The sequence below is a fragment of the Macrotis lagotis genome, chromosome 6 (genome assembly GCF_037893015.1).
Source record: "Macrotis lagotis isolate mMagLag1 chromosome 6, bilby.v1.9.chrom.fasta, whole genome shotgun sequence".
Taxonomy (NCBI): domain Eukaryota; kingdom Metazoa; phylum Chordata; class Mammalia; order Peramelemorphia; family Peramelidae; genus Macrotis; species Macrotis lagotis.
The window spans coordinates 197,282,084-197,305,736 of record NC_133663.1 but is presented as its reverse complement, the minus strand read 5'-3'; the positions used below and the strand labels follow the sequence as shown (position 1 = coordinate 197,305,736).

The 23,653-nt window shown below is 35.0% G+C and overlaps 1 protein-coding gene across 2 annotated transcripts in view; it reads left to right on the top strand.

The window, feature by feature from the left end:
- Positions 1-2,965: 2,965 nt before the first annotated feature.
- Positions 2,966-23,653, top strand: part of LOC141491357 (interleukin-1 receptor type 1-like) — a 68,645-nt gene continuing 47,957 nt past the window's right edge. For both annotated transcript variants that reach the window (XM_074192229.1, XM_074192226.1), the window contains exons 1-2: positions 2,966-3,280; positions 11,600-11,685. The gene's annotated coding sequence lies outside the window, so the exon portion shown is untranslated. The remainder of the gene's footprint in view (positions 3,281-11,599; positions 11,686-23,653) is intronic.

Here is a 23,653-nt window from a genome sequence, read left to right as displayed (position 1 = left end):
GAATAAATTTCTTTGGGTGTTATCAATATTGATGCATCAGTACTCAGCATCTGACCTTAGCAAGAGAGGAGGAAATATCTCAAAGTTCCCCCAACACCCTCTCATCCCAACTAGAGATTCCATGTGTCAGCTCTATTTTCCTCTCCCCTGACTTTCCTCTCTCTTGTCTTCTTCTAGTCTTGATTACCTAACTTTATATCTTGATCACCTAGCTGCTGTGTTCAACCATTCATATCCTATATTTTACAGATACTTAGGATCCCATAAACAAGAGTAGATGAAGCTATATTTAGATACTGCTATGGTGTCAGAATGCCCCTTCTTTATCAGCAGAAAAAAATGTATCTCAGAAATTGTACCCTAACGTGGTAATTGTTTACTGCCAAATAAATGTTAGGGTATTAACTATAAAATGAGAAAACTAAGAATCTAATTCCTATCTCACAGCATGGTTGAGAAGATCAAATGAGATAATACATGTTCCTCCTTTGCTCATGTCTCTTTCTGTAAATCCATCACCTCTTTGGCAGGAGGGCAGCTGAGGTGTTTTTTTTTTTTTCAGTTTTCTGGACTCTGGATTGTGTTGATCAGAATTCTAAAGTCTTTTAAAGTTATTTTCCTCTATAATGTTATCATTGCAAAAATTGTTCTCTTAATTTTGGTTATTTCATTCTTTATCATTTTATAAAATTCTTCCCAGTTTTCTTTGAAACTGTTTCATCATTTGGTGAATTAATGATATATTACATTTGTATACCACAATTTGTTTAGATAGTCCCTTTTAATTTCAGGTTTAGGGCTAGTAAGATTAAAACTGCTCCTAATATTTTTCTTTGATCTTCTGGAGGTATTGGCTTAGTACTGGTATATCTGAGTTAAAGGACATAGTAAATTTGAAGGGCATAGTTTCAAATTTCTTTCCAGGATGACTGGACAAATGTCTAACTCTACCAATAGTATACTAGTGCAGTAAGAAATAATACATAGGGCAGGGCAGCTGGATGACACAGTGGATAGAGCTCCAACTGTGGAGTTTAGACAGACCTGAGTTCAAATCCAGTCTCAGATACTTAATAATTACCTAGTTCTGTGACCTTGGGCAAGTCACTTAACCCCATTGTCTTGCAAAAACCAAAAAAAAAAGAAAGAAAGAAAAGAATTAATATATACATACACATGTGCATTTTTTTTCAAGGCAATGGGGTCAAGTGACTTGTCCAAGGCCACACAGCTAGGTAATTAGTAAGTGTCTGAGGCCAGATTGGAACTCAGGTCCTCCTGACTCCAAGGCCAATGCTCTATTCACTGTGCAACCTAACTTCCTCCCACATATTCATTTTAAAGTTATCTTACAAAGATTTAATAGAAGTGCTTAATAGAAATCACTTTCAATAAATAGAAATTTAACAAAATATTGAAAACCTCTAAACTTTTAACAATGGGAAAATAAATGGCAATCCATTGATATAAAGCAATTAAGTTTAATAGAAGTCATACAAAGTAATTCCAGAAGGTGTATATGTAATTATGTGAATTTATAATCTCTATGTAATATGGGAGGGGAAAGAATCAAGAGGAATGCTACCTACATTACCTATGACTATCAATAAGGAAAAGGGAATACAAATGAATGGACAAAAGAGTTCTGATGAAGAGTTAAAGGGAATAACTTAAATTATTAGGGTATTTTATACTTGAAAATTAATTTAAGTATAAGTCTACATGAAGCAGGTTTAGCTAATTGCTTTGACATTAGTCTTCTAATGAAACAATTTTTTTTTTACATTTTTCAAGGCAATGGGGTTAAGTGGCTTGCTCAAGGCCACATGGCTAGGTAATTATTAAGTGTCTGAGGCCGGATTTGAACCCAGGTACTCTTGACTCCAAGGTTGGTGCTCTATCCAGTGCGCCACCTAGCTGCCCCTTAATGAAACAATTTTTAAAGGAATAAGAGGCAATAAGAAATGAATAAGAAAAAGTTCTATATATCAATAGTGTCATACTCATGAGAAATAAAGCCACTAAGTGTACATAAGGGACCTATTAGGCTACATCTTGACTTTACAAAACTATGTTAATATTATCTTTTTTATTATACTTTTTAACCTTTTGAAAATATTTCCCAATCACATTTTTTTTTTTGGTTTTTGCAAGGCAAATGGGGTTAAGTGGCTTGCCCAAGGCCACACAGCTAGGTAATCATTAAATGTTTGAGACAGCATTTGAACCAAGGTACTCCTGACTCCAGGGCCAGTGCTTTATCCACTGTGCCACCTAGTCGCCCCCCCAATTACAATTTAATCTGGTTCAGACTAAATTTGGGAGTAGACCCTCTGTTTAATATCTATGCTGCATGTATATCATTTAGGTCAGAGGTGTTAAATATGGGGCTGGGGTCACATGAAGAGTGTAATCCAAACCAGATTTAAATATAATTATGAAATATTTAATAAAATAAATAATATGATAGAACATAGGTAATATTAATATGCTCTTTTCTAAGTTAAAATGTGGCCCAATGGGATCCTTATATATGGTTTAATGGCCCCAGTTTCTATTTGAATTTGATACCACTGGATTCAGGCAACTTAGCTCAAAGAAACTTGTATAGAGTGCTTTATACTAAGGTAATTGGATATGATGCAAAGGAAAAAGAAATCACCTTCAGTACTGTCCTTAGCAAGTTAAAAACTAATGTTTCTTCTGATTTCTTGAGTAGAAAGATTAATTATTAAAAATTAGCAAGGGCTTTCCAAGATGAGCCTAAAGACCATTTTTTTAATTTAGAAAGAAGTAAATCTTCCAGAGTTTAATGTGAGCTAAGATGTGTTTAAGTTTTGCAAGTCTTTGGCACATTTCTTCGTGGTTTTGGCTTTATGCCCAGCTCTGAATTTCCTGTTCATATTTCCCAAAATAAGTCATTCCTGATGGATTCAAGTCTGAACAGGCTCTGAGTAATTATAAGGATATCAGCAAAAGAACACTTTCTCCTTAATTTCAACTCTGAATCATTTGAAAAGAAAAAGGTGTTTAATAAAATATTATACTTTTAGGCTAGAGAACCAAATAGAAGGAGCTTTAGGAAAAAGATAACGTGAAATAGCAACCAAGGCTGTACTAGTTCCCCTCTTTCAGTCTTTGCTATATGCCTTTTCTTTCAAAGTCGGTTTAAAGTCAACAGTTTTCATTCTAAGGAAATACAAGAGGGCTGTCTTCCAGAGTGAAAAACTGGGATGAGACTGAAGAGTTCTTGCTTCAGCTGTGATCAAGAAAATCTAGGGTAAGATAACTTGTACTCTCAGAGTTTTGGATGGAATTTTTTCTCTCTTTCTCATGACTTTGTTTTACCTATTTTAAAAAAATAAGTTCTACTTTGACAGATGTTCGCAAGGCACTTTAAAAGATGCCTATCAAAAAGAGAACACTGCGACTCATTCCATGAAAACAGACTTGTAGGGTTAGTTTGAAGTAGTTTATCTTTTTGAATGAGTATATAAATGGAAAATACAAATCCAGAGGAATATATTTGTATTATATTCAGAGAATATGCATATATTCAGAGAAAGATATATAAGGATCAAAGGATTATAGATTTCTGTGTGGAAAAGACCTTTGAGGTCTCTCTGACCCTTTTTCTTTATAGAGACAAGGAAACCGAGAAGGGAAGCTATATGATTTCCCAAGGGTCATAATGGGACTAAGAGTCATAGGTGGAATTTGAATTCAAATCTTATATGTCTATGTATTTTTTTAAGTTACAAAATTTCTTTCCACCTTCCCTTCCCATCCCCTTTTCCTCAGCGGTGAAAAAGCATGCTTACAGATTAGTTATTTTCAGTAAGAAGAATTAGAATTAAAGGAAAAAAATACATGAGATTAAAAAAAAAGTGAATGTAGTGTTCATCAAATTCTGAAGGATTTTTTGTTTTGTTTTTTCTTCCTCTGGATTGGGATAGCATGGTTCATAGCTAGTCTAATATGATTGTCCTAGCTCTCTGAACTGCTGAGAGGAGCTGTTTCCATCAGGGTTGATCATCTCACAATGTTGTTATTATTGTGTACATTGTTCTCTTGGTTCTGCACCCTTTGCTCAGCATCAGATCCTGGAAGTCATTCCATGCTTCTTTAGAATCCAACCATTTCTGGTTTCTTATAGAACAATAATATTCCATAATATTCATGTACCATAACTTGTTTAGCCATTCCCCAATTGATTGGCATCTCTTCAATTTCCAATTCTTTGCTATTAAAAGAGAGCTGCATGAGTATTTTGGAACATGTGACACTTTTCCCATTTTTTTTATAATTTCTTCTGGATATAGGCCTAGAATTGGAATTACTGGGTCAAAGGGAATGAATAGTTTTATTGCTCTTTGGGAATAGTTGCATATTATTCTCTAGAATGGTTGGGTCAGTTTGCAACTCTATCAGCAATGTATTTAATGTCCCAATCCTCCTACAACCTCTCCAGCATTGATCATTTTCCCTGTGTGTCATCTTAGTCAATCTGACAGGTGTGAAGTGATACCTCAGAGTTGTTTAATTTGCATTTCTCTAATCAATAATGATTTGGAGCATTTTTTCTTATGATCATATAATGGCCTTAATTTCTTCATTTGAAAACTGTTTATTCATATCCTTTGACCATTTACCAAATGGGGAATGACTTGCAGTCTTATAAATTTGATGCAGTTCTCTATGTATTTTAGAAATGAAACCTTTATCAGAACTCCTAGTTGTGAAGATTGTTTCCCACTTCTAATTTTGGCAGCATTGATTATATTAATGAAACTTTTTAAATTTAACAGTCAAAATCATTCATTTTGTTGTTTAAAACTTACTCTATTTCTTGTTTAGTCATAAATGTGTCCCCTTTCCATAGATCAGATAGATAGTTTCTTGATCTATTAATTTATCTATGGTGTCCCCCTTCATGTCCAAATCCTATACCCATTTTGACCTTATTTTATTATAGGGTGTGAGATGTGGGTCTATGCCTAGTTTTTGCCTCACTATTTTCCAGTTTTCCCAATAATTCTTGTTAAATAGTGAGTTCTTATCCTGGATGATAATGTCTTTGGGTTTGTCAAACAGTAGATTGCTGTAGTCATTTCCTGAGTTTTCTTTTGAACCTCTCCTAATCCAGTGATCCATTACTCCATTTCTTGACCAGTATCAGGCAGTTTTGATGACTGCCACTTTATAGAATAATTTTAGATCTGGTAGAGTTAGGCCATCTTCCTTTATATTTTTTTTATCAGTTCCTTTGCTCTTCTTGACCTTTTGTTGCTCCAGATGAATTTTGTACTATTTTTTCTAGCTCAGTAAAATAATTTGGTAGTTTGATTTGTGTGGCACTGAATATGTAATTTAATTTGAGTAGAATTGTCATTTTTATTATATTAGCCCAACTAACCATGATCAACAAACACTTCTTGAACCATATTGTATGGCATCATCCACCTGATGTCATGATGTCATGATCCCCTTCAAGAATGAAAGAAACAGCAACAATAACTGGATTTTACTATGATTGCAAACAATTTTTTTTTCAATATAAAATGTTCTGGGACAGCTAGGTGGCATAGTGAGTAGAGCACCAGCCCTGGAGTCAGGAGTACCTGAGTTCAAATCTGGCCTCAGACACTTAATAATTACCTAGCTGTGTGGCCTTGGGCAAGCCACTTAACCCCATTTGCCTTACAAAAACCTAAATATATATATATATATATATATATATATCTCAAATGTTCCACAGGAACCTTAAAGATAATTTCTTAAAAATGTGAGCATATTTTCTAATTTTTATTAGTGATGAATTAGAATTTATTATTTATTATTATAGAGTTTCTGATAATGTTAAACTTAGGAGGGTTTTCCAGAAATTCTGCTAACTTATGTTCCAGAGAAAGAAACTGAGATCCAAAAAGGTTATGTCACTTTCCCAAGGTTAGGTAGAGAATTTGAATTAGTACTAGAACCCATATCTTATGATTCTCTTTCCACTAAAGTAATTCCCATTTGCAAATAATATTCTTCACTTCTCAGGTCTAGTGTTCTTTTGAAAAATCCTTAATCTGTTCTTATCACTGTTTCTAAGCATAGGAAGAAAAATGAGGAAGTAATACCATAAATTAAAGCACAGATAAAAAAGAACTGAAAAGGGGAGATGCTAAAGGGTGGGGAATTCTCAGTTCAAGTCAATATACAAGTCCTTACTCTCAGTATGATAGGATGTGCTTTGAAGAAATATATAAGAAATGATTCTGGTTCCCAAGAAACTCATAATTTTCCTGGACAAAAGACATTCACCTACGAAATAATTAATGGACAAAAGGAAATGGTCTATAACAATAATGTTAACCCTTAGAGAGTCACTATCTCTCCCTGTACCCCAAATACTATAAATCATGACTTCCTGGAGTTATTTGACATGGTATCATGGAAGAGGGGAGGAATGAGACTCCCCTTGAAGGACTAGATGAATTTGGATAGTCCAAATGGAGGAAGAAAAAAATTTTAGGTGAAGAAAATGTAGAAGGAAAGGTACAGATTATAATATGTCATAAGTGGTGGAGGCAGGGGTATAAAAAAACTCAACAGACTGGGAAGGAGGATATATATTCAGGAAAAGTCCTGCACATGTGTTAGGATGTATAGAGAATGGGATGATATTGTGGAAGGACTTAAATACTAGGATGAAAGGCTTTGCAATATTTCAGTAGGCATTGTGATGCCATTGAAAATTTTTGAGTAGAGAAGAGACATGGTGAAAATGACTTTATTTTCTCATAATATTATTGTTAGTTATGAGTTATACTTAGAATTGCATGAAAATAAATCCTAATAATTCCACAGGAATTTCATGGTGATTTCTTAGATTCCATGGATTTGTCCTCCTGCCTTTTCATTGTTTCCCAAGTTCCTTGGGGGCATACTATTTCTCAGTTAGAATCCAGGGATCACCTGGCCTTTCCATCTGCCCTGAACAGAACTTTCCTTTAAGTGTTGACTTTCTCAGTTAAATTATTAGCTCTTTGAATTCTTGGATTGTTTTACTTTTTTGTCTCAGTGTTTAGTATAGTACTTTGCACATAGTACAGTATAATAAAAAAACTTTTCCATTCCATTGAATAAAACAGAGATTTGAAGAGGTAAAGGTGAGAAAGTTGAATATTCCAGGTATGGAAGGAAGAGTATTGTGAATGAGGTCAGTTTAGCTAAACTGTATTGCTTGAGAGGAGAAAACAGCAAAAAAAAAAAATGACTGGAAATATAGAGTCAGACTGTAAAGGACTTTAAAATGGCAAAAAGAAGAGTTTATAAACATAAATGATATAGAAAGTAAGTGAATGACATGGTTAAACATATGCTGTAGAAAGTCATTCTGGTTTCTATGTAGAGGATAGCAGAAAGGACTTAAGACATGAAGACCTCAATCAGGATGCTATTGCAAGTCTAGGCAAAATGTGAATAGATCCTGAATTAGGATGGTAGCTTTGTGAATAGAGAGAAAATGTAGAGATGTTGTGAAGGTAGAAATGACAAGATGGGTAATATTTGAGGGGTATGGGAAAGTGATAAATCAAGATTGTTGATGAGGTTGTGCATCTAGGAGACTGGAAGGATGGTGGTATCTTCAATCAAGCATTTGGCGGACTGAGTACTAAGGAGAGAGTGAGTTTTATTTTAAGGCAGCTAGTTTTGAGCTATATCTAATGATAGTTTTTTTAAAGTCAGGAAGACCCAACTTCAAATTCTGCCTCAGATTCTTACTAAGTTTGTAACCCTAGACAAGTCCTTCGAACTTGTCAGATTCTGTTTTCTTCCCGGTAAAACAGAAGGAATAAAATACCTACACACAGCACTGTTTTGAGGATAAAATGTTATAATATGTTGCAAAGTGCTTTGCAGACTCTAAGGTGCTATATAAATATTTGCTATTTTACAAATGTTGAGTTTGAGATGTCTGGGAGACATGATAAAGGACTGGAGTTCAGGAGAAAGAATAGAACTGAAATATAGATCTGAGAACTATCTGCATAGAGAAGATAGTCAAAACAGTGGAAGTTGATGAAGTCACCAAGTTAGAGAGTCTAAAGAAAGAAGAGGGACCAGAGTGGAGCCTTGGGGGATACCCAAAATTAAGTTCTATGACGTGGGTAGTGATTCAGCAAAAGAAAAAAAAGAAGAAGTCCGTGTAGGTCATTTTATATATGCAAAAAGATGCATAAAAGAACCAATAAGCAAAAATAAGGTAATTTTGGGGAAAAACCAACCACCCTAAAATGGTTGAATTCAAGTGGAACTCATTAGATGTGCTGGATATGTTGATCACTGCTCTACCAGGTTGTACTATAAGACTATTATAATTTCTTCTAATTCTAAGACTCTACAATTCTAAATAAGCTGCTTTTAAGCAGTGCAATTTAATTTGCTGTCAATGATGTCAGTGAAAAGTAGACAAAGAAGTTTGGGGAAAAATGGTACAAGTAATAATCAAATAATATCCCCAAAATAATTTGATTTTGGCTTCCTATATCTCTTGGAGGCATGAATTCAATTATATAATGAAACCTATCTAATCTTACCCCCTACTTTATATGGAAATAAAGAATAGTTATGTAACACAAGCTCATGTATACATACTCATTTATTTATTCTCACTGTGCCTGGCAATGACTTTCTCTTGGCTTAGCCTTAATTTGAAACAGTTTGGAAGAAAGGACAATAATATGTACATTAGATAACCCTGCTAATTTATATTTGGAATTTTGTTTCATTCATTCATTCATTCAACACTTCTTGGTCCCTTGTATGTGTGGTATTCAGCTTAAGTAATGGGAGAAATACAAAGAAAAACTTTAAAATGTTTCCTTCTCTGAAATAGCTTACAATATAATATGCACAGTTGGAAGTAATCTCTCCCTTACATTCTTCTTAAGTTATGAGAAGTGTTTAAGAAGTGGGTAAGAGAGAGATTATTTCCAAATGGTAAAGTCCATTCATAGAAGAGTTGGCATTTAAGCTGAGTCTTGAAGGAGGAGTAGAATATCAATTCATTTCAACATTACATTTTTTAAGAAGCAAATATATGTGCAAAATATTGTTGTATCTGTTGGGAATACAATGACAAAGATGAAAGTCCTTGCCTTCTGAGTGCTCCATTTTCTTTGAAAGTTAATAGATGAGGGGTGGCTAGGTGGCGTAGTGGATAAAGCACCAGCCTTGGAGTCAGGAGTATCTGGGTTCAAATCTGGTCTCACATACTTTATAATTACCTAGCTGTGTGGTCTTGGGCAAGCCACTTAACCCCATTTGCCTTGCAAAAACCTAAAAAAAAAAAATTTAATAGATGGGGCAGCTAGGTGGCTTAGTGGATAGAGTATTGGTCCTGGAGTTCCAGTCTCACCTCAGACACCTTGGGCAAGCCATTTAACCCTATTTGCCTTGCAGAAAGAAAGAAAGAAAGAAAGAAAGAAAGAAAGAAAGAAAGAAAGAAAGAAAGAAAGAAAGAAAGAAAGTTAATAGATGGAGATGGGACAGAAGGAGCCCATAATGAACTGTGGAAGCCAAAGGTTCAATAGAAGAAAAGTATGTTGTCACTATGTAGTCCTTCTACTCTGTGTAGTATTAGCAGCTGTGTCATTTATTTATGTTTATAACCTCATATTACTTCATTTCTCCAACATTCAGTCTCTTCATCTATAAAATAAAGAGTTTTTATAAGTTGATCTATAAGATTTTTTTCAACTCTGGATCTTATGATCATTTTTGTTGCCTACTTCAAACACATTTCTATTGCATTGGAGCTATACCAATAAAAATCTCTTTGTACTAAAAAAAAGTTGCCTTTTTAATAATTTCAAGAAAGGAGGAGAGGTAGAAATCTGTACTCCTTTTCACAAGAGACCTGAAAAAAAAAAAGAACTTGAAGGGAAGAAAAGATAATGGCAATGAACTAAAGAAGCAGGTCACATAAATCCTGAAATTCAAGGAAGGAAAGGAATGGCAGAGAAACATCATGGGAGATGTTAAAAACACAGACATGTCTTTAGGAGTTTAACACTTAGAAGAGAACCTAAGGGTCATTATACTCCAGCAACCCCAAATATACTTATTGTTAATCATAGTAAATAGCATATAAGCCACCAGCAAACAGTTTTGATACTTGAAAGTATCAAATGTAATACTAAAGGGCGTCTAGGTGGCGCTGTGGATAGAGCACCGGCCCTGGAGTAAGGAGTACCTGAGTTCAAATCCGACCTCAGACACTTAATAATTACCAAGTTGTGTGGCCTTGGGCAAGCCACTTAACCCCATTTGCCTTGCAAAAACAACCAACCAAACAAACCTAAAAAATGTAATACTAAGAATATTATTTGATTATTTAACTTATGGAATTTTCAATGCTCTAAATTTCATCACAAGTTTAGAAAACTTCTTTTGTTCTTCAGTCCTTTCAATCATGTCCAGCTCTTCATGACCCCAGTTGAGGTTTTCTTGGCAAAGACACCTAGAGTGGTTTGCCATTTCTTTCTCTATAGAAAGGGGCTACACTGAACCATTAGGGGATCTAAGTTATGCCCACACAGCACACATTCTGTGGGGTTCTTTAAACAATGCTTAAACACACAAGACTTTAAGCAAAGGAGTTCAATAGTAATGGAATTAATGAGTAGGAAGTAAAAGAGGAGATGAGAAGGAAGGGAGAGAAAAAGGAAAGTATTCTTTTTTTTTTCTTTTTAAGTTTTTGCTAGGCAATGGGGTTAGGTGGCCTGCCCAAGGCCACACAGCTAGGTAATTATTAAGTTTCTAAGGCCCTGACTCCAGGGCCAGTACTCTATCCACTGTACCACCTAGCCACCCCTCTTAACATTTTTCTTAGCTATTTCTCTGGGGACTTAGAGTAGTTGGAATTTCCATGATTAATTATTTCATGAGACCCTTCTATTGTCAAATTTGGATAGCATTCATCATTTTCTAGAAATTCTGTGCAGAATCACAGGCAGGGATTTGGGAACTTTGTTCACAAATACAAAGAATAACTGGTTGGTTGCATCTTGTCCTTTATTATCAAAGATCAAAATGGCATCACTATGTTTGAGACAAATTACAGTGTGTCTGACTGTGGCTGATTAGAACAATACGAGCTCAGAATGCTCTACCACAAGTTGGGCACAAATAGTGTGAATACCTGGGGTAGGCACTCTAAACTTACAAATGTCACATTTCCTTTGAGCTGCTTCAATTCTGACTTTCTCAAAAAGTGGAGCACCGTACTGATGAGGGCATACCATGCTGGATGGTCCTGTGTCAGTGTCTCCCAAGTTGTATAGTCAATTCTAAAATTTTTCAATGAGGCCTTCAGGGTGTTTCGGTATGGCTTCTTCTGACCCCCCTTTGTGAGCACTTGCCCTGTGTGAGTTCTCCATAAAATAGATTTTTATGGCAAGCAAACACCTTGTAAGTGATTCAGTTTCCTCTGGAAGGCTATTCAGGTTTCACAGGCATATAGGAATGAGGTCAACACAATAGCCATGTAAATTTCAATTTGGTAGTCAGTCTAATATTTCTTCTCTCCCATACTTTCTTTCAGAGCTTCCTGATAACTGAGCTAGCTCTGGCAATGCAAGTGTCAATCTCATTGTCAATGTGTACCTTCTTAGAAAGGACACTGCCAAGGTAAGTGAATTTGTCCACAGTACTCAAAACTTCTCCATTTGCTGTAATCAATGGTTCCCCATATGGATGTGTGGTGCTGGCTAATGGGGCACTTGTGTTTTCTTGGTATTAATTGTTAGACCAAAATTAGCACAAGCAGCAGAGAATCGATCCATACTTTGGTGCATCTCAACTTCAGAGGCTGCACTGAGTGTACAATCATCTGCAAACAGATTATACACCAATACTCCCTCCACTTTGGTCTTGGTTTGTAGCCTTGAAGAATCTGCCATCAGTGTGGTAGCTGATCTTGAGGCCATACTCTTCCTCAGTGAAGGCATTTGATAACATAACTGAAAATATCATGGGAGCAAGCATGGGAGCAAGGACACATTTTTGTTGTACTCCATTGGTGACTGGGAAATCTTGAGAGCATTGTCCACTATCCAGGACCCAGGCATCTATGCCCTCATGAAATTGATGTACAATGCTGATGAACTTCTCTAGGAAACCAAATTTTGACATAATTTTTCATAAACCCCCATAAATGATGGCATCAAAGGCCTTAGTCAGATCTACAAATGTTATATACAGAACTCTGTTCTGTTCCTGGCATTTTTTCTGGAACAAATAGCATAAAGACTGTACCTCAACCCTTTCTCAAATCACACTGGCTCTCAGAGAGGTGACATCTTCCAGGTAAAGGATCAGTTGGATCAGTCGATTGAGAAGGACTATGGTAAGAATCTTACCGGAGAAATACCCCTGTGATTGTCACAGGACAATCTATTCCCTTTACCTTTATAGAAATGGACAATGGAGACATCCTTGAATGATAACTTGTTCATGTCATATTACCTGGAAAATTTCAGTAAGTTTTGGATGAGCAATGAATCATCCACCTTGTAGATCTTAACTGGAATAGAATTAGCTCCAGGTGCTTTGCTACTTGAAAGGAGCCTAATGGCATTCATAACCTCTTCTTTAGTTGGAACTTCAGCTTGGGATAGATTGACTTCAACTTGTGCTAAATGGTTAATGGCTTCTGCATTGATTGATGATGGTCTGTTAAGAACACTATGGAAGTGTTCAGCCCATCTCTCTAGGATCATGTCCCGATCATTAATCAATGTGGATTCATCAACACTGAGTGGTTGAGATGTATCATATGTCTTTGGCCATAAATAGCCTTCAAGGCATCATAAAAGCATTTTGGTTGGTTATGGTTACATAAAATTGAATTTCATCTGCCTTCTTACTGAGCCAAGAGTCCTGCATCTCTCTAAGCTTCACTTGGACTTTACTTTTAATGAAATTAAATGCTGCCTTCTTAGAAATGGTTGAACTATCCTGCTGGTAAACCCTGTGGAGTTCTTGTTTTTTCATCTAGCAGCTTCTATATTTCCTCATCATTTTCATTGAATCAGTCTTGGTATTGTGAGTGTTCTGGCCCAGATGATCAAATACAGTGCTGTACATCAGATCTCTGAAAGCTGCCCACTCCTTTTCTGCTCCACTGTTGCCAACTGTGTGTTGGTTCAGTTTTCCCTCAAAGTTAACAATAAACTGTTGCTGCTCAGAGAGCCACTCTAACATTATCTTAGAGAGGATGAGTCTGTGATCAGTCCAGCACTTTGCATCACACATTGCTTTTGTCATTCTTATATCCTGTCCACCTCTTCTCCTTACAATCACATGGTCCAATAGATGCCAATATTTGCTATAAGGGTTCATCCAAAAGTTTAATTGCATTTAAGTAAACAGAAGACTGTTGTGATGAGGTCATGAGATGTACAAGTCTTCAGTAGAAGGTGACTATTGCTGTTGCTGTTTCCAACTCCATTCCTCCTAAGGATTCTCTTCCATGTCTGGCAATCTGAGCCTACTCTAGCATGAAAGTCACCAGTCAGAATTCTAAAGAATAATTAGCAGCAGAAATCTATTTATAGGAATACAGTAAAGCAGAATATAAGTGAAAGACTGTATTCACTTCACTGTCCATAAATACGAGGAATTAAAAAAACTGATAAGGATACATACACTTCAGAGGGATTGGGTTTTAAGGGCAAGAGGTCCCATCTGCACAATTAGTTGTCTTCTTTGCATTTTGTTATTGTAGTTCAGTCATATCTGACTCTTCATAACTCCATGTACCATTGAATACAAATTGTGCCCATGGGGTTTTATTGGCCAAAATAATGTGGTGGTTTGCCACTTCCTTCTCCAGTGAATTTAGACAAAAAAAAAGGTTAAGTGAATTTCCCAGGGTTACATAGCTAATATGTATCTGAGACCAGATTTGAACACAGGAGGATACCTTCCTGACTCCAAGTCTGTTCTATCCATTGTACCAAAGTTTCAGAGAGAAATGCTTAGCTTTAATGTAATGAATAACTTTCTAATGATGCTGTCCAAAAATGGAATAGATTGCCTCGGGATGTTTCCCTTCATCATAGCTCTTCAAGGAGAGGCTGGGTGACAATATATCAAATGTCTTGTAGTGGAAATTCATTTTAGGTATGGGATGTCTTATATGAACCTCAAAATTCCTTGATTCTGTCAATTGATGGAGAGGAATATCTAATAAACCACAGGTCAACCCCAAAAGTATTTCTGTGTTTTTATCATCTGAACTATTTTTTACTAAAAAAAAAGAAGCACAATAGATTTCATACTGACTAGCAATAACAATCTCTTATAAACTCAATTATAGTACAAAAGATTGATAAATTTTCATTGGAGAGGTTCAAAGAAAATTATTGCTACCTACGGTCAGAACAAACCTGATGAAGCAGATCAGTGTCACCCATCTGCTCCAAAGCACTGTCTCCAGATACTTACGCATATAATAGAGAAATTATTATAGCTACATTTTTAGTCATGATAAAAGCTATGAATGATTTAGTATTTGATTTTTTTATTATTATAAGAGCTCCTCCATTACTGAGCCAAAAGGCTCACTAATTTGATTCAAATTTTATTTGATTCAAAATTTAATTTAATTCAAATTTTTGAGTCATTTGATTCAAAATTTAAATATGCTCATTTTTCTAGATTTATACATAAAGGGAATTGGTGAGATGACTCATTGGAGAGCATAAGCAGATTAATTTGCTCCCCATAGCAATAATGTGGGAAATTACAACCTACATCAGGCTTTATGATTTGTTACTTAACATCAACCTCAAATTAGTCAGTTTTGGAATAGCTAAGGATGGATGGCTATATATTCATCCCCTAAATCCCTGACATAGAAATTGAGACAGAAAAAGAGTAGTAATGTATAAAAGTGAATACAAAGCAGCATGGTTTAATTAATAGAAACTATATAATTAGTATAGTAATAGTAGAGGTGTTTTTTTTTTTTTGAAATGCCAAATGTATAGACTGAAAAGCATTGGTTGAATCCACATGCTAAAGTTTTTTCAAAATTTTTTGAAAAATTACCTAGTTCCAGGAAGAAACCAAACTCACCTATTAATAGAAAGTACTGGAAGTAGAAATGGCTTCTTTAGGAAAACTCAATTTAATTGAAGAAGTTCCTGCCTTGCTTTTTTAGCTTAGCACTTCATTATTTTCAGTAATTCCCTGGGTAAATTCTGAACACCTCTGGCTATACCAGTGGTACAGGAGATTTTCTTTTTTTTTCTTTTTTTTTAGTGTTTTTTTCTTTGCAAGGCAGTGGGTTTAAGTGGCTTGCCTAAGGCCACACAGCTAGGTAATTATTAAGTGTCTGAGGCCAGATTTGAACTCAGGTACTCCTGACTCCAGGACTGGTGCTCTATCCACTGCGCCACCTGGCTGCCCCTCAGGAGATTTTCTAAGTGAAAACATCTTCTATGGAATGAATGTTCAACCTTTTAGCTCTTGTGGGCCACATTGTCCAACAAATCTTGTCAAGGGCAACATATAAAATTTAATATTTATTTATGAAAAGTATAAATTGCATTACCAATGAGTATAATAATAAATTGTAATAATATAATAAAGTATGGGTTTTGAGAGCTGCAGATTAGATGCATTTGCTCTGAGATATCCCTTGTTCTTTTAGAATTCTTTCAGTAAATTATTCAAATAAGAACACATCAAAATACCATACTTATTATATATGCAAGTTCTGGGATACCTTTGAATTCTTTGACCCTTAATTCACTCTCAAGGAAATGGAAGGAGAGAAGTGGGGAGTGGGGCAACTACAGGTTTGGAATTTCTGGCTTTGTTTTTAAATGTTATATTGATGCTTTTTAAAAAAACTGATGTTACCTCCCAATAGATTTCCCTCCAATTGAACAAGCCCTAATAACAAAAGAATTAAAATTAGACAAAACAAATTAATTGACTTTGCCCAACAATGTATTACTTTTCCAACATCTGTAGTTTATCTTTTTCTTGTGTTTACAATGAGTTCTTGGGAGTCAAGACTGGTCATTGTAATAGGTGAACTTAGAACTTGGGCCAGACATAGGAAGATACCTTAGAGAAATATTGAACTTGGCCCTTCCAATGGAAATACTTTTCTAGGATATACTGACAGATCCATGTTCTCTGTCTCTGGTCATTATATTGATCTAAATTCTGAAGTCTTTCTGTGCATTGTGTATATTTTCTCTTGGCTCTGCTCACTTTGCATCAGTTTATTAAACTCTTCTCAATTTATCTGATTTAATCATAGTTGATTTTTTTTACAATGCAATTCTTATAATTTAATTATAATGTATTTACTACACATGTGCCTTACTGCCTTGTGACTTTAAGTTTCCTTATGGTCACCGTGTACATTTGTGGAATAGTATGATTTAGGTTTATAAGCCAAGAAAGGAGATTGAGAAGGAGCAGACAGATAGATAGGAGAACCAGGAAAGAACAGTGTTTAAAAAAAAGTCATGAGAGAAGAAAATATCCAGAAAAGACGATGGTAAAAAGTCAAGAAAGATAAGGATGGGGCAGCCAGGTGGCACAGTAGCTAGAGCACCAGCCCTGAAGTCAGAAGGACCTGAGTTCAAATTCAGACTCAGACAATTAATAATTATCCAGCTGTGAGACATTGGGCAAGTGCACTTAATCCCTCCATTGCCTTGCAACCCCCCCCAAAAATTACAATATATTTATCCATGTTTGTTATGAAACTGGTTCCTGGTACTTTTGAAAATCCCAAGTTAGAAGTCTCCTTGTGGGACTTACATAAATACACATGGTAACCACTTTCCCAAAAGTTGTGTGGAGAGCTTTTCCTACTAGCACTCCTTATGTTATTGGAATAGATCCAATGGTATGTTTGAAAGGTAATTATTTGCTCTTCTGAAGTTTTATTTATTTGATTTTTAAAGGGTAATGAAAGATTGGGGCAAAGGGATTGGCAGGATAATTTCTTTTATTCTTGTTGAAAACAAAATTTAATTATCCTGGTGGGCTCTGAACTCTCTTCTTGAAATTTCTTCCTTCCTCAGTCTCCTTGACATAAGTAGTAACCCTAGCTTTTTGTATTTATTTAGGTTTTTTTTCCCTCCTCTTTGTACCTAGGTCAATTGTGAGAACACTTGGTTCAAAAAAGGAGACTGAGGGAAGAAATGCAGTCTAAAAGCAGAAATAACCTAATTGTGTTCTAAGAAGTTTCTGATAATATTCTGTTGCCTTTAGATCTTAAACAATATCCTTTAAATTTCTTTTTTTTGTGTGTGAGGTGCTAATGGAGTTGCTTCAGCTGGTCAATCATCTCAGTTCTGTCATTCAGAAATCTTAGTGAGTGAGTAAAGGTGGAAGAGTAGAAATGCATTCTTTGCTTTAGATTAAATGAATGAAAATGCACTTATTAAGGGCTTGCTATGTGCATAGCATTGTGCCAATTGCTGGAAATACAAATATAAAAAATTAGAAACTTATTCTAAGGGGGAGAGGGGAGAAGGAAGGAGGAAAAAAACACATGGGAGATTCAAATGCAAGTCAGATGGAATAGTCTCTTGATCCTTAAAGATGACAAAGGAGATCATAATATAGCATCTTTATATTTCCACTGATCTTAACAAGTGCTGAGGCTAAATCATTTGACAGTGTCAAGGATTTTTGTAGTAAAATTTTATTTTAGGCTTTTTTTTTTTTTTTGCAAGGCAATGGGGTTAAGTGGCTTGCCCAAGGCCACACAGCTAGGTAATTAAAAAGTGTCTTAGGCTGGATTTGAACTCAGGTACTCCTGACTCCAGGGCCGGTGCTCTATCCACTGTGCCCTAGCCACCCCCAAATTTTTCTTTTTGAAGAATCTTGGGTGACTATAACACTTCCAGAAACAGATGCCAGCCCACATGTTCATGAGAGTTACTTTCCCAGATTTGTTAATAGGGCAGCGTGGAAACAGGACTAGTGATCTCAGTGATGTTACTATTTCTAGGACTCTTGAACTTTACCTGCCTGTGGTGGCAGTTAGTCAGTAGTGGATCTTGGTTATGGTTAGGAAGGTGGACCATTTCCCATAGTACTTATTCTCCTTAGTGATGGCTTTAGGCTCCAGTAAGAAAGAAGACCAGTAATAGTACAGGCATAATCATTCCCAAGACTTTCTCCATCTAGGTCCAATAGTGGTATGCAAGGTGGTGAAGATGATTTGATTTGCTTGCCATATGCTGCCTCCTAGTTTTTCTTTTGCATTTCTTGATGCTTCCGGATTATCTACAGTGTCACTGCAGAATGAATTGATCAACAATTATTTGTTGAATGTCCACTATGAGGGTCAGCTAGTTTTTAGAGCTCTGAATTTAGAAAAAGGAAGATATAGAGTCTAATCTTGCTTCAAGAACTTGCTATCTGTGTGACCATAGTGAAGTCATTTAGCATCTACAGACCTCAATTTCTTTTCTATAAAAATGAAGAGAATTGGACTTAATAAGTGCTAACATGGCTTTCAACTCCAAATCTATGATCCTATGTGTCTAGTATTAAGCTAGGCACTAAGTAATATACAAAAGAAGCAGGGTTTCTGTCCTAAGAAGCTTCTGGTCTTCTTTTCCATAGTATCATTAGAATATTTGGAAGTATATTAATGAATAGAATATGCTTTATCTTCTTTATTTTCTTCATTTAATATATGTTTTACATTTATGCACATCTGATTTTATTTTTGACTTTTAAATTCATAATCTATGGCACGATGGTTTACTTATTACTACATTTATGTGATCAAATAGGGAGAAAATTACTTAGAACTTAAAAACATTTAAAAACAATGGTCACATTTGCATATGTATCTTTAAAGTAAATGAGAAAGGATGGAGACAAAATATTGAAATTAGAAAAGGGAAAACAGTAATGTTACCTTCATCACAATTGAAATATATATTCTGGTTTACTTTTCCAACACATTCTATTTGACTCTCAATATAATTCACTTAGGTAAGTAGGGAAAATATGCTTATCCATATTTTATAGATGGATGTACACTGAATTATCCAAGATCACATAGATAATCAATTGTAGAGCTAGGGATTAAAATTTAGGTCCTCCTAACTACAAATCTTTCATTCTTTCTATTATATCACTCTGCCAATATGCCTCTCAGGTCAAGAATAACTGGAGTCTGGTTAGAGAGGAAAATGAAGATAACTCAAAAGGAAAAGACAAAAATAAGTAATCTGAAATACCATTGGCCTTAAATATTAGCAGCAGGCCTAAGCATTGGATATGGACCTCATCAGGAAGGATATAGTCATTTATTAAGCATTTTACAACTATTTTCTTACTTGATCTTCACAAACACCCTGAGAGTTAGGTTCTATTATTATTGGAGATGTTTTAAAAGTGCTTTTTTTATTAAAAATTAATTAAAAATCTTGTATAAAGGGAGTTATTTAGTAGGAAAAGTACCATTTATGCCCTTTAGTTTATATCTTTTAGTTGTTCTTTTAGATAAAATTACATTGATGGATGTTAACTTGGGAGAAATATCTCAGTTCAAAGGAGTGTTCTAACGGTAGGATTTTCATAGATGGTGAAAGAGCGACAGGAGTGACTTTTAAGTACTCTCTAACCCCTGTCATATTTGATAGCATATGTAATAGGCCCAGTAGCATCTACAGTACCAGCTCTATATTCATGTTTCTATTTTAAAATATTAATTTTATCTTTGCAATGAAAGTCATTGACTTGGGGCAGTTAAGTGGTATAGTGGAAAGAGCACTGACTCTGAAGTCAGGAAGACCTGAGTTCAAATCTGACCTCAGACACTTGATACTTACTAGCTATGTGACCCTGGGCATATCATTTAATCCCATTTTCTGGCAAAAAACAAAGTCATTGACTTGAGTTAGATCATGGATATAGGGAATTGAATGATTCTTCTGATTACATCCCATTGTTTTCTTTCATTTCTTTTTTCTTTTTCTCATCTTCCCTCCTTTTCCTCTCTATTTTTCCTGTTCTTTTGTTTCATTCATTTAGTAGTACAATGAGAGGATAAAAAGTCTTAGATATAGAATCCAAAGGTCTGACATCCACTTCTGGCAGCATAACTTCCTGTTGTTGTGCTTTCTGTGTTTCTGTGCCTTAATTTGCTCATTTTTAAAACAATAATAATAATAATAATAATAATACAATGGAACTTCATTGCAAGGAATGTAGTTTGAAAACTCTTAAAAACTACACTGCAATTGTGTGTGTGTGTGTATATATATATATATATGTGCATAGATACATATATTTTTATATTTTATGATATTTCCCCATGCTTATGTCCCTTAGTATAAAATGATATGATAGTATACTTTTTTGTGAAATAAATATGATGATGATGTTTGTCCTTTGTTCTCTAAGAAGACCATGACATCAGGGAGGCGATGCCATGACAAAGCACATGAATTGGATTTGAGTGAGAGGCATTATGCTAAACCAACGACTGGAGATGGCTTTGAATGTGAGGCAATCAGGGTTAAATGACTTGCCCAAGTGCACAAGTTCACACAGCTAACAGTGTCAAATGTGTCAGCCTAGATTTGAACTACCAGCCTCCTGACTCCAGGATCAGTACTCTATCCACTGCATCATCTAACTGTCCCTAAATAAGTATATATGTATATTTACACATTATATGCATGCTTATGCTATAGTATAAACACACACAGAGTAACTGTGTGACCCTGGGCGTTTGCCTTAGTTTCTTCATCTGTAAAATGAATGCCAAGAAAATTCCAAATGGTGTGACAAAGAATCAGACATGACTGAAAGGACTCAAGAATAAACAACATATAATATGAAATTTAAGTACTTGCTTTACATCACCATGCTAAGTCCTGGCATACCAACATAGGCAAGTAAGACAATCCACACTCTCACAGTCTGTTGTCATAAGACTATTAACTCATAAAAAGATAGAGGCAGTATTGTGTGTCTGGAAACATGGTGGAGATGGATAAGAAATGGCATGGAGGATCTGGGTCTAGGCAAGCTAAGGCCAAAAATCCTATCATTAGAATACTCCTTTGAATTGAGATATTTCTCCCCAATTAACATCCATAACAATGTAATTTTATCTAAAAGAGCAACTAAAAGATATCAACTAGATAGTATAAATGGCACTTTTCCCACTAAATAACTCCCTTTATACAAGATTTTCAATAATTTTTTTTAATTTTTAAGTTTAAAAACACTTTTAAAACATCTCCAATAGTAATAGAACCTAACTCTCAGGGTGTTTGTGAAGATCACATGAGAAAATATTTATTAAATGCTTAATGTTTGTTAAATATCCTTCCTGATGATGTCCACATGCAATGCTTAGGCCTGCTGCTAATATTTAAGGCTAATGGGATTTCAAATTATTTATTTTTGTTTAGGATTGTTATTAAGTTCAAATGAGATAATATTTGTAAAGCATTTGTCATAGTGCCTAGTACTTAATATATAATAAACAATATTTCCTTCCCTTTCCCTCCCTCCATTGTCACACAGGTGACATATTTTGGGTGGGAGGCCTTGAAATTTGGTCTTTCTACCCACTATATATAAACATTACCTAATGTTAAATTTAATGTTAAATTTAGCAAAAACAAAATTTCCTAACAATTAGAGCTACCTCAAAATGATAGACTGTCTCAAAGAAGAGTGAGCTCCCTACAACTAGAAATTCTTAGCTAGTGATTAGACAATTTCATTGTTGTGATTGTTACAGATGACATTTATGGTTTGGATAGAATTGGACTAAATGACTTTTATTTTTTAAATAAGATTTAATTTTGTTCCATTTATATATAAAGTCAATTTTAAACATTCATTAAAAAAAATTTTGAGTTCCAAATTTCCTCTATCCTTCCTTCCTTCCTCCCCTCCTTCTCCCTAAGACAGTGGACAATTTCATGTAGGTTATTTATGAGTGACCACGTAAAACATATTAAATTACTTTTAAAGTATTTAAAACTCTAAATCTATAATAGTTAGCATTTATATAGTGCGTTAAGTTTTGCAGAGAACTGAACATAGACTACTAGGTAATCATCCCCATTTTTCAAAATAAGTCTATTAGTGAGATTAAGTGACTTTAACCCAGTATTGCACAGCTAGTAAATGTTTGAAGCAGGATCTGAATTCAAATTTTCATGACTCTAGCTTTCTTATTGTGCCATCTATGTATACCATATCTTTGACCCAATTAGATAAAATCTTTAATCTAATTTGACTTCTATTTTTTCATCCACATACTGGACTATTCCCCATTGCACATTCAATGAGAGAAGAGAGGTAGATCCTTCAATCTACTGTGAGCTCCCTGAGAGCAGGGACTATTGTTTATTTGTTTTTGACTTTCTTTTTAACTCCAGTATATAGAACAGTGCTTGCTATACAATCAGTTCTAAATAAATAAATATTGATTGATTCACTGACTCTAGCCTTAAACAGACTCAGTAAGACTCAGGACTACAAGATACCTTGGGGTGATCACCTTCATGTAATACCATGGTTAAGGAGCCTATGGTCTGATGGGACAAGACACAAATCTCCCGAATTTTGGAAAGTATGAGAAGGACTGATAGAAGGGAGGAAGGACTGAAGGAGCTGGTAGTCAGAAGCAAAATATTTTTGAGAACAGAGTGAAAAAAAGAGAGAGGCAGAGAAATGAAGACAGAGATAGAGACAGACACAGAGAGAGATAAATGGGAAGGCATAGAATGGAGAGAAATATACAATCATAACTAAAAAAATTTTACAGCAGGTTTTTCTGATAAAGCCCTCATTTCTCAAATGTATAAAGAATTGAGTCAAATTTGGAGATGAGGAGGCAGTTTTCAGATACAGTAATCATAGTTATATATATATACATATGAAGAAATTCTTTCAATCACTATTGATTGGAGAAATGTAAATCAAGACAACTTGGAAGGTATTCCCCCACAGCTATCAGATTGGGCAGAAAAGGAAAACAAATGTGGGAAAGTGTGTGGGAAAGTTGGGACACTAATGTATTGTTGGTGGAGTTGTGAATTGATTCAAAAATTTTGTAGAGCAATTTGAAACTATAAATAAAGGGTTATAAAACTGGGGATACTATTTGACTCAGCAATACTGCTACTAGGTCTATATTTCAAAGTTATAAAAAAACTATAAAGGAAAAGGATATGTACATGTAACAGGGAAAACATAAAATATTAAATAAACGTTATTTTTTAAAGGAAAAAATTGTAAGGATTTTAGTTGATAATCTTTAAGTTCCCTTCCTGGACTAATAGACTGTTGGAAGGGGGAAAAAAAAACCACATAGTAAGCAATTTTGAAGGCAAGAAAGAACAGTTTAAATAGGATACAGAATATCATATAGTTCAAGGGCAATAAGGAAATGGAGGTAAGAAAAAGAAACATTGCTATTTCTAACAAGAGGAGGCAACATTTGCTTTGACTAAATTTTTCTTGACTGAATCAGTAGCAAAGTAGCTAGGAAGGAGGGGTTATCATAACCAACACAGGAAATGATTCAGGTTAGAATAAAAAAAATTAACTGTGGAAATGAGAAAGAATA